This window comes from Oryx dammah, unplaced genomic scaffold (assembly GCF_014754425.2).
Source record: "Oryx dammah isolate SB20612 unplaced genomic scaffold, SCBI_Odam_1.1 HiC_scaffold_26, whole genome shotgun sequence".
Lineage (NCBI taxonomy): Eukaryota > Metazoa > Chordata > Mammalia > Artiodactyla > Bovidae > Oryx > Oryx dammah.
Genome location: NW_024070210.1, coordinates 72,870,133 through 72,884,447, shown reverse-complemented (window position 1 = coordinate 72,884,447; position 14,315 = coordinate 72,870,133). Strand labels below are relative to the sequence as shown.

At 39.8% G+C, this 14,315-nt stretch overlaps 1 protein-coding gene across 1 annotated transcript in view; it reads left to right on the top strand.

Annotated features, from left to right (window-relative positions):
- FMN1 (formin 1) overlaps window positions 1-14,315 on the top strand; it is a 435,492-nt gene that overhangs the window by 98,900 nt on the left and 322,277 nt on the right. The gene's annotated exons all lie outside the window — the stretch shown is intronic.

Below are 14,315 nucleotides of genomic sequence, written 5' to 3'. Positions count from 1 at the left end.
GGAATGAAGCTGAGAGATGTAAAAACTACAACCCTTCATGAGATGAACTGGAAATTTGTAGTTTTTTTTAACCTCAGTTCAGTTCAGTCGCTCAGTCATGTCTGACTCTTTGCGACCCCATGGACTGCAGCCTGCCAGGCTTCCCTGTCCATCACCAACACCCAGAACTTACTCAAACTCATGTCCATTGAGTCAGTGATACCATCCAACCATCTCATCCTCTGTCGTCCCCTTCTCCTCCTGCCTTCAGTCTTTCCAGCATCAGGGTCTTTTCAAATGAGTCAGTTCTTCGCATCAGGTGGCCAAAGTATTGGAGTTTCAGCTTCAGCCTCAGTCCTTCCAATGAATATTCAGGACTGATTTCCTTCAGGGTGGACCGGTTGGATCTCCTTGCAGTCCAAGGAACTCTCAAGAGTCTTCTCCAACACCACAGTTCAAAAGCATCAATTCTTCGGCACTCAGCTTTCTTTATAGTCCAACTCTCACATCCATACATGATACTGGAGAAACCATAGCTTTGACTAGACAGACCTTTGTCAGCAAGATAATGTCTCTGCTTTTTAATATGCTATCTAGGTTAGTCATATCTTTTCTTCCAAGGAGCAAGCATCTTTTAATTTCATGGCTTCAGTTACCATCTGCAGTGATTTGGGAGCCCCCCAAAATAAAGTCTCTCACTGTTTCCATTGTTTCCCCATCTTTGCCATGAATTGAAGGGACCAGATGCCATGATCTTAGTTTTCTGAATGTTGAGTTTTAAGCCAATTTTTTTTTTCACTCTCCTCATTCATTTTCATCAAGAGGCTCTTTAGTTCTTCTTCACTTTCTGCCATTACGGTGGTGACATCTGCATATCTGCAATTATTGATATTTCTCCTGACAATTTTGATTCCAGCTTGTGCTTCATCCAGACAAGGGTTTCTCATGATGTACTCTGCATATAAGTTAAATAAGCAGAGTGACAATATATAGCCTTGACATATCCCTTTCCTGATCTGGAACCAGTCTCTTGTTCTATGTCCAGTTCTAACTGTTGCTTCTTAACCTGCATACATATTTCTCAGGAGGCAGATCAGGTGGTCTGGTATTCCCATCTCTTTCAGAATTTTCCACAGTTTGTTGTGATCTACACAGTCAAAGGCTTTTGACGTTTTTTTAAAACCTCACTTTATCTAAAAAGCAGTTGTGTATCTTGCTGCTGCTGCTGCTGCTAAGTTGCTTCAGTCGTGTCCGACTCTGTGCGACCCCATAGGCGGCAGCCTACCAGGCTCCTCAGTCCCTGGGATTCTCCAGGCAAGAACACTGGAGTGGGTTGCCATTTCCTTCTCCAATGCATGAGATACACTCAAAGCAAGAAGTGTAACAGTGACATCTACTGGTCAGACTAAGTTGCGCTTGCTGCAGCAGGAGGTCTGGCATGTCACAGTGCTGAAATGAACTTGAATGTCTTTCTTTTTCTTCTGTGTTTTAAAAAAATTCTGGGTTTATGTGTTTTTTAACCCATTGGCTAAACTATATATTCCTGGTTTTCCTTTTCCCTGTAAATTAAATTATTTCCTAATTTTACTTTATTTCAATTATAGAAATCATATATAATCCTTTTAGAAAATTTGAAATATGTAGTTAAATTGAAAGAAATTAAATTGAAAAGAAATAATTCATAACCTCAGCAACCAAAGACAACAACTGTAAAAATTTGATAAATTATCTTTGTATTTTTCACCCTGTATGACTTATTTTCAGTGAAGGATTATTTTTAACTTGTAAGCATAGATTTTATACCTTTTTTTTTTCTCCTTTACTTATTACTCTTACATTGCTTGTTCATGGTGTTACAAATTCCTCTGGATGTATTTTAAGTGAATGTGTAGTATTCTTGAACATTGTATCCTAAAATTTATTCAATTATTTCTCTATTATTGGAGTTAGAGTTGGTTTTTTAAAAAATTTGAATTAGTACTACAAGTTGGAAATAAATAGCACTACCACATATATAATTTTTCTTATACCCTTCCCTGCCAATATTACGAAAAACTTTGGTTTATTGTCTATAAGTATTTTTAGGCTTTTGAAACATATCATCACATAAACAAGGCCTTTATCTTGAACTAACCTTTAATGGGGTATATGTGTTTGTGTATATATATATATATATGTATACACACATGTTTATACATATTATACTATAAATATATTCATATATCATATATAAATAGCATGTATTTTATATAAAATTTATATAAATACACAATAAAATATATAAATATTTACATGCTTCTTAGTTTTTTAAATTATAATTTTTAAACATTGGGATAGTTCCTTTAGATTATTTTCTGCATTAGCAGTTTTTACACCTTGGGCCATAAGTCTCCCCACATCCAATCCTCCCCCTTCCTTAGATGCTACAATTTGATTCCTATGTTTTGAATATTGTTATTCTAAGTAAGATGTCCATTCAGGAAGAGGGTTCTACTGATTTAGTAAAAGTTTGCATCTTGTTACTGATTCCCAGCTCGCACTAGTGGTAAAGGACCCACCTGCCAGTGCAGGAGACATGAGACATGGGTTCCATCCCTGGGTCAAGAAGATCCCTGGAGGAGGCCATGGCAACCCACTTTAGTATTCTTGCCTGGAGAATCCTATTGACAGATGAGCCAGGTGGGTGGGCTACAGTCCATAGGATCACAAAAAGTCCGACTGAAGTGACTTAGCATCCACGCATGCGTGCACTGACCACCATACCAGCTCAGAAGACTTCTTTCCTCTGGGGGTTGTGAACACTAGGTCAGGGAGGAGGGTATTGCTGCATGATATTTTGATCAGCCTTAAATGTTGCAGGACTGTTCTGTTTTCAGTTTTGAATCTGATCTGCAGTGTCACCATCAAGAAGTTACTTTCATCAGGCTTTTTCAGTGGAGATGTAGCTTTTCATTAGCATGTAGGGGTGATAGCTATAACATTTACTAATTGGTGGAAATTTGGCATCCACAAATCAGAATGACCCCAGGCATTCAGGTTGGGACTGCTATTAAGGCCCTTATTTAGCTGCAGGTTAATTTTTTTTTTTTTAAGCCAAGAGCCAGAGAGGAAATATTTTAGGCTTTGGGGACCATACAGTCTCTATTACAACCATTCTGTTGACAAAAGTAACCATAAAGAATACATACATAGTAAGTGTGCCTGTGTTCCAGTAAAAGTCTGTAGACAGTGAAATTTGCATTTCATATAATTTTCACCTATCAAAAACATTGTTCATCTTTTATTTTTTTCCTCCACCATTAAAAAATGTAAGGACCATTCTTAAAGAAGTCATTCAAAAACAAGCGGTGGGTCAGATCTGGGCCCCTCTGCTTTGGACCAGGAGATGGAAATCTCATTTACTTCACTTCTACTGCTGATTCAACCACTAGCTATGGGACTCTGGGCACTGCCTTAAGTTCTATGGGCCTCAGTGTCTTTATCAAACATGTGCTGATAGAATGGGATGAACAGGAACAGATAAAACAAAGTTCCTTTTTGTTATATTAAATTTCCTGATTTTATTAAAGGGGTATAAATCAACCTAAGCAATGTGATGTATAGAGAGTGGAAATTATTTAAAAGAAATGTAAAGAAAGAAATGGCAATTATTTAAATGGAAGACATGTTAATATTCTCAATGTGAATTATTATTTTAAAATGAGGAACAATGTCACCACTCCGATAGCAAGACCAAAATTTATAGTCTCCTAACTCTGAAGGCTCATACCACTTCTGTTTCTCCAATGCTATCCTTTTTTCCCCTCCCATTTTACTGAGGTATAATTAACATGTAATATTGTATAAGTTTCAAGTGTTTAGATGTTTAACATAGTGATTTGATATACATACATACTGTAAAATGATCACCACGATAATGTCGCATCTTATCACCTCATATAGTTACAATTATTTTTCTTACAATGAGAACTTTCAAAATCTACTCTCTAAGCAACTTTCAAATGTACAATATAGCATTGTTAGCAATAACTACCATGCTGTACTTACATCCCCAGGACTTAAAAATCTTACACTGGGAGTTTGTACCTTTTGATCACCTCACCCATTTCCCTCTATCTTCATCTGGCAACCACCGATCTGTTTTCTGTTTCTATGAATTTGGCTATTTTTAGATTCCACCTATAAATGAGAGCATACAGTATTCATCTTTCTCCATCTTATTCCACTTAGCACAGTGTTCTCAGGGTCCGTCCATGTTGTTGCCTATCACATTCATCATTTAGTTACTGAACTGTGAGAAGGTGCAAGGGTTCCTTGGGAGAATGGCAGGAGGTGGAGCTGGTAGAGGGTAAATACCAGGGAGATTCTGAGCAGCATCTTTTACCAACCAGTATATATTTCAGTGTTTAAGTGACCAGTGCTGCCAACATGGTGCCACCGGCTGCATGTCAGCCAGACTGTTATGTAGAGAGGTTCTGTTTGGGTGATCATCTTGCTGTAGCAAACCATGTAGACCATTCTGGGTGATCTAGAAAGTTCTCAAAAGAACCTGTTGCTCAGTCAGTTCCACTTTTAGGTCATGAGGTTGCTAAATATTATATAGGACTTAAGTATTATATAGGATATACTCATAGTGAAAAATTATTTATTGTTGGTCTGAAATTAAAATTTAACTGGTTGTCCTGTATTTTATTTACTAAATCTGGCAACCCTAGGTATCAATTTGGGAGCACCATCCCAATAAACCAAATGTGTGAATTGCCTTAAAGTAGTGTCTGTGCATGATAAATCCTCAGTCACCCAAGAGTGCCCATTTAGAGCATGAACACTACACAGTTAGCCTTAAAGGGCAGTTTCTTAAATCCCACTATAGGACTCTATCATTAGCTGTGCTTCTCATTTTCTAGTGCACTTTGAGCCAGACATGTCAAGGCAACTGAATCTGAACAGACTAGAGAGCAAATGGAGTCTAACTTCTTATTACAGGGGCAGTTTCTTAAAGATTCCATTTGAGATGACTTTTCACCATGAAGGATACTGTGTAAAATGTGTGTAAACAAGGATATGGGCAGGGTTGAAAAAAAGATGCTGATAGAGGTGTGACCTGAGATGGGCCACAAGGTACGAAAAGCAGAAAAGGTAAATAGTCCTCAAGATTCTGTATTGGTGGCATGAATTCTGAAGGTAGGGTTTTGCATGCAGTTTTTAAAACATAGACCTTGCACTCTTCTTGGAGATACTGGTTTCCAAGGACCATCTCAGTCACCCCACCTGTGGGGCCTGGAGTTCTCCTTGCTGAACGGGGTTCATTGTCTGGGGAGGACACAGCATCGGGTTCCAAGTAGTTACATCTGACGAACAGAAGGATATAATTACCAAGTCCACACCCAACCTTAAGTGTCTACACCAGTGACAAAACTGCCATGTATTGATCACTGGCTCAATGCCAGTCACCACCCTTTGTACCTGTTGTACAAGTTAGGAGAGAGGTTCAGTAAAGTCAGGTGCAAGGATTTGAACCCAAGTCTGTCCGAGTATGGACCCAGGGGCTTAAATGTTAAGCCTCTCTACCTCTCTATTAGTTGGTTGCTTTGTTTGTTTGTTTCTGTTTTGTTTCTAATTGAAGAACCAAATTCATTGTATAGGTATGAGTTAGCCCCCATAATCAGTGAGAAGGCTTAAAACCACAACCAAAATCACCCCACGCAACTCAGTCCAGTGAAGATTCTGTAACATATCCTCACATGGAACACTGGATGCCTTAGACCTTTGGTCTTTACAGCTAATGGGGGACACTGGTGGGAACATGAGCAGATTTCAGTCCCTCCACATTCCTTCACTCCTAAAAGACAAACTCCACAGCCATCAATAGCTTCAGCCACAAAGAATGGATGCAGAGGGCTCTCTGATATGCTGTCTTTGCAGTGCATGGGCTTCCCTGGTAGCTCAAGTGGTAAAGAATCTGCCTGCAGTGTAGGTGATGCAAGATCCCCGGGTCGGGAAGATCCCCTGGAGGAGGGCATGACAACTCACTCCAGTATTCTTGCCTGGAGAACCCCTCAGACAGAGGAGTCTGGTGGGCTATATAGTCCGTAAGGTTGCAAGGGTCGGACACAGCTGAAGCAATGGAGCATGCACGCACACAGCGCATGGGAAGGACCACGTCTTGGTCTTGTCTTCAATGGAAGCCAATGAGAGCCTACTGCTTAAAGCTAAAGGCCGCAGGTGGACTTCCCTAAACCAGTAGCATGTTCATGACAGTGGGGCTTATATTTGCAAGTGAAGTGAATTCAGAATTAGCCATCTAGTTTGTTTTCTGGAGGAGTGTGTTTATTCACATGTGTGAGTACCTATGTGTGAGTGTGTGAAAGAGAGACAGAGATTGTGTATCTGTGGGCTGTATGATAAATGATCAAGAAATGATTTGGGCAGAAAGGACAGTTGGAAGGGATGAATTATTGATGGAACTGGAAAATTACGCTTGCTTCTTATAAACTCCTCAGCACTTTAAGTCATGACAAAGCAGTTGAAAAAAAGTTATCTGGTTTTATTCCTAAAGCCCGTAAAATTTAATCAGTTATCTCTTTCAAATTAGTTTCAGTTTTGCAACTGGTATGGAAGGTTGGTATACCTTTAAAGAGAAACCCTAGTTTATGCTAGTCATAAAGCTCAGTTCTCAGGCCAGTTCTCACACTTCCCTTGACATGTACTTGTCTTCTCTATAAATGGCAAGATCACAACAAACCTAGTAACATCCCAGATATCTTTATAAAACAAAAAGAGTAAGGTTGACTTAACCATTGGACACCTTCGTGGTTAATGGAATTATTTTTTTAATCTTCATAACACTTGTACTCATTTCCTCTGGCTGTTCTGACATGAAACAGAATAGCCGTTCGTGTAAAACTAGAGTCTTGAAGGGTCTACATAGACACACTTATACTCTCAGACCCTGAAAGACCACAGATTAGAACTGAGTTTTATAAAATCGGTGAGAAATGTGTAGATGAATTTTATTTAAATGATTGGAATGTTGCACTGAGATATTTCATTTAGCTTCTCTAAAATTCAAATGATTGCTTTTTTGTTCCCTTAGAATGGGTTCCATTTTTTTAAGCCTCCCTTTTGTGCCCCCAAAACTGCAGTTTTGTGTGCATTGCTTAGACGATGAACTTCACATTATTTCTTTAAAGCTGGTCTCTCTACATGTATCATTTATGTTCCGTGTGTGAATTTCGGAAAAGTATTTTCTGTCCTTTTTAGATAGAAATGGGAATTTGTGGTTAAAAAATTACATCCAATATGACCCATTTAGAATTTGAAACACAGAAGCCTATGCCTAGAGAATGTTTGAGAGTACTCCTATGCTAACATAAGGCTCCAGTTTCTAAGACCTGATTATTTTTCTCTTGCCTTTTGATTTTTACATATTTTAATTAAGCCATCTTAATATATGATTATTATTGCTTCTGAATTTCATTAAGAACTGCAGCACTATAACTGTCCTGAGTATGAGCATTATAAATGTCCCTTTCGAGCTACAGGAAGTAAGTGACCGTGATTCTCGGAACTATTGTAACAGTTCTCCAGAATATTTCATGATAATTCTTAGAGTGTTGAAAATGACAGTAGCACTATATATACTTGTTTGGTTTAAGTCCCAAATTAAAATAGTGTACAAAATGGAGGCAACATATCTCAAAATTATCGAAATATGATTCTTTTTTCCACTTTATTGATCTCTGTAGCTATACATGTTCCACAGTAATAATGGTCACTATTTATTGAGCGGCTGTGGTGAACTGAGCAAGCACTGGGTTAGGGATATTAACACATTTAATTCTTAGAACAATCCTATGAGTTAAATATTTTTCCCATTTTATATATGTAAATACTGATTCATAGAGCTAAAGAACTTGCCTAAGTCTCACAGTTTGGGTGTAACTAGTAAGATCCTGTGTTGAACCTAAATGTGTTTCACTTAAAAGCCATGGCTATGCTCCCCTCTTTTTTTCTTTGTCCTCTCTTAACTGTGGTTAAGAATAGGATCACAGTTGTGAAGATACCCTGGAGAAGAAAATGGCTATCCAACCCAGTATTCTTGCCTGGGGCAATTCATGGACAGAGGAGTCTGGTGGGCTATATAGTCCATAAGGTTGCAAAGAGTTGGACAGGACTGAGCAACTAGCACTTTCACTTTTGTGACGATGCTTAGCTTACTTTCTCCTTTGTAATTTTAATGCCTTTACATCGGTTTCCATATTTTTCTTTGAAAATGACTAAATGATATGAGTATTAACTTCAAGGACTCAGTAATGATTCTGTGTCCTTTCTGCTCTCTGCCAACTCTTTCTAACTGCAGTGGCCAGTGGGTCTGGTAACCAGGTGATCATCTGTAATATTTGCCCCCAGTATGATGTTTCAGTGTGAAAGAGAACTACTACAAAATTCTATTGTTCTTTGACTTATTGTAATGAAGAGAAGGTATGTTTAGAATCAGGCTGATCCAGTGCAGATCCTGACTCTGCTGCTCACTGGTTGTGTAATCTTAGAAGTGTCCTAATTTTTTCTGAACACTGGTGTTAACATCAAAAGCAGTGATCAAACAGTAGTCACTAGCCACCTATGGCTATCAATTAAGATGAAATAAAATTTAAAATGTAGTTCCTCAGTTACATTAGGAACATTTTAAGTGCTCAAAGACCACCTATGGCTAGTATCTGCTGCATTGCATGACACAGGTCTAGGGCTTTTCCATCATTACAGAAACTTGCCATGAACAGCACTAATAAAATGGGGTCACTGACGCCTTTCTCCTAGAGTTACTGGGAGGATTAAGGTACTAGAAAGCTTGCATAAGGAACCTAACATGGTGCCTACTTGGGACAATGACACCCTAAAATAATGCATGTCCCTAATGCATGTCTTTGTTATCCACCTTTGTTTTATTTTGGGCAAATCCTCATCTTCCCTAATTTTTCTTTTGTCTCCTTTAAAAGTTAAAAATATTTTAAATTGATAACTAGATCTTTGGTGTTGGAACAAGTATTCTCAAGATAACTTTTACTTCTTAAAAACTAAGGAAGGACAAAAAGATACTTTGTTATAGTGAAGCCAATGGCTGTCTAGCTTCATACCCAGGAAGAAGGAGAATAAAAGCATCAAGAGATGCATATGGTTTGTTAGAGTCCAGATCTGTATCTACAACTTGTATCATGAACAGCTTTAGCCACAGTGAAATGCTTTCTCCATGGACCCCATGCCATCTGTAGTGGTTATTTCTGTGGGACAAAACTATTAGTCATTTGGGGAAAATACAAAACTCTTCAAAAACCTGTGTCAGGAAATTCTGTACCTTAAAGAATGCTTCTTTTTCCCTTCCTCTCCAGTTTTACAAGTAAGTCACAGCCTTTCCTTTTCCTTACAATATTTTATTTTGTCATGGACATTGAATCCATTTCCAAAGAGTCTTTGATTCTGCTTATTGGAATCAATCTTAGAAATATCTGACAGTAAGACCCTAAGCGGGCTTCCCAGGTGGCTCAGTGGGTAGAGAATCCACCTACAATGCCAGAGACGCGGGTTCAGTTCCTGTGTTGGGAAGATACCCTGGAAGAGGGCTTGGCAACCCACTCCAGTGTTCTTGCCTGGAGAATACCATGGACAGAGAAGCCTGGCAGGCTACAGTCCACAAGACCACAAAGAGCAAGCACACACACATACACACGCAAGACCCTAAGCAGTAATGCAAACTATTTCAAACTTGATTTTTGTATTTGTAAGAGTAAGGACATTTTCAATGAAGTCGGTACACCTCTGAAGTATAATGAGTTGGCCTAAAAACAACAACAAAAAAATGGTCCTTGCTCTGCTGTTGACACCTTGGGCGGTCTCCCAGGCCAGTCATTGTCTGGGAACACCCTTCCCTAAAGGGAGGGAAGTCTCAGTGCTAAGGGAACACACAGTATCAGCACGTGTCAACAAACTCTTAAGCAAAGGATCTTCTGGAAAAAATCCAAATTCGTAGTTTTTTTCCACCCTGAAATTATTGAGCTGATTTAAAAATCACCGTGGAACAGAGGAAAAGTATTATAATAAAAACAGGTGAACTTTGTCACCATCTAGAGTAGCCACCTGGGAACATTTCAAGCTAATTGTTCTCTTCACATGGGGAAAAAAAAAAAAAAAAACAATCCAGAGAGCACTTGCCCTGAAACACCCAGAGGGACCCCTTGAAAGAATTTGCTTTGGAGCTCAACTCACTCATGGCACAGATATGGTATGGGGAGGTGTGGTATTTAGTAGGCCTATTTATAAGGAAAGACTAGAGATCTCTTCAAGAAAATTAGAGCTACCAAAGGAACATTTCATGCAAAGATGGGCTCAATAAAGGACAGAAATGGTCTCGACCTAACAGAAGCAGAAGATATTAAGAAGAGGTGGCAGGAATACACAGAACTGTACAAGAAAGATCTTCACGACCAAGATAATCACAATGGTGTGATCACTCACCTAGAGCCAGACATCCTGGAATGTGAAGTCAAGTGGGCCTTAGGAAGCATCACTATGAACAAAGCTAGTGGAGGTGATGGAATTCCAGCTGAGCTATTTCAAATCCTGAAAGATGATGCTGTGAAAATGCTGCACTCAATATGCCAGCAAATTTGGAAAACTCAGCAGTGGCCACAGGACTGGAAAAGGTCAATTTTCATTCCAATCCCAAAGAAAGGCAATGCAAAAGAGTGCTCAAACTACTGCACAGTTGCACTCATCTCACACTCTAATAAAGTAATGCTCAAAATTCTCCAAGCCAGGCTTCAGCAATACGTGAACCATGAACTTCCGGATGTTCAGGTTGGTTTTAGAAAAGGCAGAGGAACCAGAGATCAAACTGCCAACATCCGCTGGATCATGGAAAAAGCAAGAGAGTTCCAGAAAAACATCTATTTCTGCTTTATTGACTATGCCAAAGCCTTTGACTGTGTGGATCACAAGAAACTGTGGAAAATTCTTCAAGAGATGGGAATACCAGACCACCTGACCTGCCTTTTGAGAAATCTATATTCAGATCAGGAAGCAACAGTTGGAACTGGACATGGAACAACAGACTGGGTCCAAATAGGAAAAGGAGTACGTCAAGGCTGTATATTGTCACCCTGTTTATTTAACTTCTATGCAGAGTACATCATGAGAAACGCTGGACTGGAAGAAGCACAAGCTGGAATCAAGATTGCTGGGAGAAATATCAATCACCTCAGATATGCAGATGACACCACCCTTATGGCAGAAAGTGAAGAGGAACTGAAAAGCCTCTTGATGAAAGTGAAAGAGGAGAGTGAAAAAGTTGGCTTAAAGCTCAACATTCAGAAAATGAAGATCATGGCATCTGGTCCCATCACTTCATGGGAAATAGATGGGGAAACAGTAGAAACAGTGTCAGACTTTATTTTTTGGGGCTCCAAAATCACTGCAGATGGTGATTGCAGCCATGAAATTAAAAGACACTTACTCCTTGGAAGAAAAGTTATGACCAACCTAGATAGCATATTCAAAAGCAGAGACATTACTTTGCCAACTAAGGTCCGTCTAGTCAAGGCTATGGTTTTTCCAGTGGTCATGTATGGATCTAAGAGTTGGACTGTGAAGAAGGCTGAGTGCTGAAGAATTGATGCTTTGAACTGTGGTGTTGGAGAAGACTCTTGAGAGTCCCTTGGACTGCAAGGAGATCCAACCAGTCCATTCTGAAGGAGATCAGCCCTGGGATTTCTTTGGAAGGAATGATGCTAAAGCTGAAACTCCAGTACTTTGGCCACCTGATGCGAAGAGTTGACTCATTGGAAAAGACTCTGATGCTGGGAGGGATTGGGGGCAGGAGGAGAAAGGGACGACAGAGGATGAGATGGCTGGATGGCATCACTGACTCAATGGACGTGAGTCTGAGTGAATTCCGGGAGATGGTGATGGACAGGGAGGCCTGGCGTGCTGTGATTCATGGGGTCGCCAAGAGTCGGACATGACTGAGCGACTGAACTGAACTGAACTACAAGGAGGGCTTCCCTGGTGGCTCGGTGGTAAAGAACCCTTCTGCCAAAGCAGGAGAAGATCTCAGGGTTGGGAAGCTCTCCTGGAGGTGGGCATGGCAACCCTCCCCAGTATTCTTGCCTGGAGAATCTCCATGGATAGTGGAGCCTGGTGGGCTACAGCCTGTGGAGTCACAGAGAGTCGGACATGCCTTAGCGACTGAACAACAATAACAACAGTCTATGGGGAATAATCTTTTTCAGACCAAATGGCTCCTCTGTCCGGGAGCATGGGTAAGAGCAAGCTGGGTGGGGCAGTTTCCTGCTTGGGCCTTCATTTCATGGGTAAATACTTGCTTCATATTGACGAAGTTAAAAAACATTGTTAGATATCAGTTGATGCCCCTAAGAAAGCTGTTCCTTTGTTCTGAAAACATATGACATCCATATGGGACTTATTTTGTGTCAGGCACTGATGGAATGCGAAACACATATTCATTTATTTAATCCTTCTAATAACCCACACAGAAGGAGCCTTTCTTATTCCAAGCTTTTAGGAGAGGAAGCTGAGACACAGGTTGCTTATATAACTTCCCAAGTTCAAGTTTCTTGCTGGAGTAGGGTAGGATGTGAGCCCAGGACCCAGGGCCAGGTTCTTAATTCTTCTACTGCTTCATGAGTATGCCTTGGCCTCTCCTCTTCCTTTTCAGAGGAGAAGGGAATGTTTGTTACCAACATTCACAGAAACTTTGAATACAGCTCAGTGGAACCAGTCTTAGAAACATTTAGCACCAAGATGGCTCGACAGAAAAAGGCCTTAATCCCTGAGTCCGGTTGTTGCTGTCAGCAGATGCAGCCTGTTTTGTTTTCAATCAGTGAAAACAGCTGCTAGCTTTTCTGAGGCTGAGTTAGAGGGGCTGTTTGAAGCCCTGCAGTAGATAGCAGGGGGATTTCGTGTAGTGAAGCCTGACAGAGCGCTGCCTGAAATGGAAGGAGAAGCCTAAGGGAGGCATCCAGTTCTGCCCTTGGTTTGACCTCATAACTCCATTTTCAAGATGTAGAAAATGAACTTAAAGAAGATGTTATATCCTATGGTTGTACTTGAGCTTCGTGAATTGATACAGTTAGCTAGCTTCTCTTGACTCCAAATGTCTCCATCTTTAAAACGTGAATGTTGAGCTGATTGATTTCTAGTCCTTCTGAAGTCCTCTTAAGCCTCCCAACAATTTGATTCTACCCATCTTCTTCCATTATCTTATACTTCTTTCATCTGACACCTTGTATGTCGTTATTATCTCAGAGCTCACTTAGTTAAGTGTTACTTATTTAAAACATGCTTCCTGAACCTCCAAAACCCCATCTCCACCCATTACCTCACATATCTTTCTTCACAGTTTACTTACTTACTTTTCCCAGTCCATTGCTCTAACCACTTTTCTTCCACAGAAATAGTTTCTACAATCTTACATACTTTTACTAATTTTAACTTCTACTTTTCTTCAGCAGTCATTCCATGAACCTAGTTGAATCCCTAGAAGCTGGAAGCAGTCATGAAAAATCAGGCCCAGAACTTGGAGCATATTGGATAAGCAGAAACATGAGAAATTTAGCCTAATACCATGAAATTAATCTCATTTTTCCCTTGCCTTTCTGGGAGAGCGCTTGGAGAGGGTTTTATGAGAATATGTGTGGGAAGGAATTCTCTAAGCTGAGTGACATGGGAGAGTGCTGCAAAGAGTGTGTGAGGTGGGAACCAAGGGGCTTTAGAAGTTTTTGCTTTAGACAGTGTGCCATTTCTGCAAATTGATTTTGAAAAAATTTTAATGCTCATTCTTTTAGTTGTTATGAGAATCAAGAAGCTAGGTTCTACTACTTCCAGAAGATGACATCCCTTCTTTTTTGTTTATTACCTTTTTTTAGGTAAAAAAAACAACAGGTGTTGTTTATTGGAATGATGTTCTCATTGCCATGAGGTTCAGTTAGCTCCAGCCTCAATCTGAGGAGGTGGTGAGATGGGAGGAACATGGAGAATTCATTAGTAGTAAATTCTCCACATAAATTCTATATTCAGTTTTCACAAGCTGGGTACCGATTGCTTGTAACAAATAGTTTCAAAGAGCAACATGTGAGTTATCCTACCTGATATTGATCATGCCTATTTCAACTAGTTGTCCAAAGTAGATAATTCTTAATCTGGCCTTTTACACAGGTAGCTATTAGAGGACTTAAGTATCTTGAGGTTAGAACAAAAGAGAATCAGGTGAGGTTGTAAAGGAGAAAGTCTTGGCTGTTACTTGGCTGTTTTTGCATAGTAGG